Source organism: Lactuca virosa, chromosome 1, assembly GCF_052849685.1.
Source record: "Lactuca virosa cultivar CGN04683 chromosome 1, Lactuca_virosa_CGN04683_v6, whole genome shotgun sequence".
Taxonomy (NCBI): domain Eukaryota; kingdom Viridiplantae; phylum Streptophyta; class Magnoliopsida; order Asterales; family Asteraceae; genus Lactuca; species Lactuca virosa.
This window is the reverse complement of record NC_136426.1, coordinates 276,216,305-276,219,967: the sequence shown is the minus strand read 5'-3', so window position 1 is coordinate 276,219,967 and position 3,663 is coordinate 276,216,305. Positions and strand designations below refer to the sequence as shown.

General features: G+C 34.7%; 1 long non-coding RNA gene across 1 annotated transcript; it reads right to left on the bottom strand.

Moving 5' to 3' along the window:
• Nucleotides 1–319: 319 nt before the first annotated feature.
• Nucleotides 320–1,938, bottom strand: LOC145166776 (uncharacterized). Its single transcript, XR_013740721.1, has 2 exons — nucleotides 999–1,938; nucleotides 320–792 (listed from the first exon to the last, which is right to left on the bottom strand). It is a non-coding gene; the product is annotated as an uncharacterized LOC145166776 (long non-coding RNA).
• Between the last annotated feature and the right edge of the window lie 1,725 nt (nucleotides 1,939–3,663).

The window sequence follows — 3,663 nt, the reverse complement described above, 5'->3', positions numbered from 1 at the left end:
AACTAAGACTTATGTCTAGCGACTGATTTCATTTTTACAACACGTATATCTTGAAGATTGACCGGTTTCGTGAAATATACTAAATTTTTACAACACGTATATCCTGAAGATTGACCGGTATAGGAACTTCATTTCCGTGTATATTTCGAATCATCATGTTAGACACGTATGTAATGATTATAAGAATCGAGTTGGTTTATTGTAAATTAAGACGACTACAATAAGGTAATTTTTATAAAAACATATATATTTTATTTACTCTTGCAAATAACCGAATACATGTATGATATATAATTGCATTTACATATGAAAACCTAAATACACGTAGACATAAGATTATGTATTGTGTATAATTTCAAAAGACCAAATACATAATATAAATTCATACACAAATACATCTATTTAATCTACCAAATACAAATAAATAAATAAATAAAGACAACCATGTTTTCTTCCAATTCACTATACTTTGTCCCAACGTTTTTCTTTTTTCACCTCCATACACAGCTCACACACAGCCATGAGGAAAACACTGGCTGGTATTACTTCTACTTATCAACTGCTGATCATATAACAGCTCACACTCATCAACTCATATAACTACTGATTCACCAACAATCAAACAACAAATAAAAACTCTGAACATAAAAATGGATCAGATTCAAAGAAAAATCAAGAAACTCTTCCTGTGTCCCTTCTTTTTCAGTCCCCGATTTCACCTCCTGTTGGACAACAAACAACCAAAGTCACCCCATTTCTGCTTGCCTTGCACCCATCGAAGACCTCCATCCCCTATCAAACATCAAAACCCAAACATTCATTTGGTTTCTTCCATCGATTACTGTCAAACAATCAAACCCAAACAACCCATCTAAATCTATTGATTTAAACCCCATTGATTTACAGTCAACACAAAAAGAAAGAATTTTCGTGTTCTTCTCTACCTCCCATCAGCTTCAATCAAGACAAACAAAAGAAAGAGAAAAGAACTTCTTTACCTGTTTCTTCCCGTTCATCTTCTTCCATTCGATCAATCAAATACAGAAGACCCATTTTTAACTTCTGCCTTAGTCCTTCTAGACGACCGATCGTCTTCCCTCCTCGTGGCTGCGTGACCACCGAAGTAGGTGTATGCCCGGAGCAGTCATCGGAGATGGAAGCCCCGTCTGGCTCCTCACATTCTCAACTCTCTCACTCTCGTGTTCCTCCTGATCAACAGAAAAGAACCCAGCAACAACCGAAGTTGTTGCCTTCTTCAACCCAACCTCTCTTCTTTCCTTTGATTCGTGACCGCCGGTGACGAAGCAGATAGACCAAGGAGGAGTCTGCCGGAGATCGATTGCCCCTCCCCCTCCACTTGCGATTTCTTGGCTACGACCGATGCTTCTCTAATGGCTGCTTGAATCGCGTTTCGATCTCCCCTGATCAACCGACGAACCTTCGTTTCCCCCTTCTGGTCGCCGATTGCTTCCTTCGCATCTACCCTTCATACTTATTTGACTGAATTTCGTTCGTGCCCTCTATTTCCTTTCCCCGATCAAACCTTGAACACGGGATAAAGCCCTAAAACCGTAACTCCCAGCTCCACTTAAGGAGAGAAAAAGAAAGGAAATTGGCCGAAAGGAGAGGAAAATAAGAGAGATTGGTGCTCCAGAGAGATTGGTGCTCCAGAGTTTCATTAAAGGAAAAGGAAGAAAGTGGAAGGAAATTGAAGAAAAACTTTTTCTTTTAACTTTCCTTCAGATTTGGAAGGATTTGAAAAATAGAACAAAATGTTTAACTTTCCTTCCATTTCTCTCCAACTCGGGAGCACAAATGAAAATTTTGTTTTCCTTTCTTTTCTCTTCTTTTCTCTCCTTATTTTCTTTTCTTTTCTCTTCTTTTCTTTGCTACAACTCGGAAGCAGGGTGTAAAACGTTTTGTATACGAGAAATCAAAGGAGCCCCGATCCTTTTTCACTTTTAATGAGTCCTGATAGATTTACCCCTCCACTTGCTTAGGATGACCATATCAGTCCCTCCCTGGGTATGTTCCAACAAAATGAGTCATTTTCCCCAAAAGTTTGGTTCAATTAAAACAAAACAGCCCCTCCATGGTAAGTTCTTAACAAAATAAGTCCAATTCTCAAACATTGATTCCATTTAAACCACTTCAGTCCCTCCCTTTATTTAATTTAACCAAATCAATCATAATTTGGTCAATTAAATTACCAAATAGCCCCCAATAGTTTAATTCGTTACGAATCGGTCCCGAGATATTATTTATAAAAATATATTATCCTTTATGTGAAAATAAAATAAATCTAGTTTATAAAATGTTATTTAAAAATTTAACATATTATTACAAATAAATAATATAAACTTTTCGTATACATATTATGGAATTTGTATTGTGAAATAACTAGTCCACACGACAAATGTTACATGATACAAAAATACATGATTTTTATGTGACATTGTATATTATGACAAGCACGTTATAACACTTTGTATTATTTCAATGATATAAGCTATTGCTATTCATGTATATTTATATGTTTATATGCATAAAGTTCATTAATTTGAAACATTCATTTTTTATAAAAGCGAGTTTATTGCACTTTTACATATATGTCAAACATACTCGGCTTTTATAAACATTATATAATGATATTCATTATGCCTAGTGATTAATCACAATTAAGTTAGGGCTGAGAGTTATTCACAAACTTTTTAGTTAAGGGCTTTTAGTGAGACGCTATATTATTCATTAGCTGAGTCTAAATACTTAGCATACCCAAACTACTATAATCCTTAATCTTCGAGGCGAGATACATATATATAGATCTATTCGGGGTTGACATCCCCACCTGCGGCTGCTAGCTACATCCTCGACTGATCAATCGAAGCAGGCGATAAGTGTCTACAATCGTTACTGCAACGTCCAATGAAGCGTTGTAGTGGGGTACATTCAGTCACATAGCTCGGTTATATGACTCACTAAAAACATTAACTAGAATATATATATATATATATATATATATATATATATATATATATATATATATCACTAATGACCATCGGCTTGGTTGCTTTCAAAACTATTTTCAAGTATAGAATTACTTACGCAACATAACAGTTTGGTTTTCAAGGATATTCAAAGGTTTATTACGAACACAGTTTAAAGTATGGATTTATTTATACAAAGATACATTTTGGATTTCAAGGATTTATTACAAACACGGTTTAAAGTACGGATTTACTTATCTAGAATTACATTTTGGGCTTTTAAAGACTCATAGCAAACATTGTTTCAACTATTGTTATACGTACAAAGATAATACTTTTTAGAAATTTTTAAAAGTATTACTGCGGTTAGCAGAAAACCTATAACACTCACCAACCATATGTTGACTCTCAAAACTACATGTATTCTCAGGAAATCACTAAATAGACATTCAAGACAGAGTTGATTACATGTGACCTAGTTTAATTGCTATTGTATTATATGCCTATCTGTTAAGGCAATTTATGTATTATTATTATTTGTAAAAATATTGTATTCAAATATCAAGATGGAACATGAATGCTATTTTGTTTATTGTTGTACTTGTGCTATATATTCAATTTTCCAGTGATCCATGAACTTAGTCGCACACCCCGGCGTGTTCCGCTGCCTCGGTCG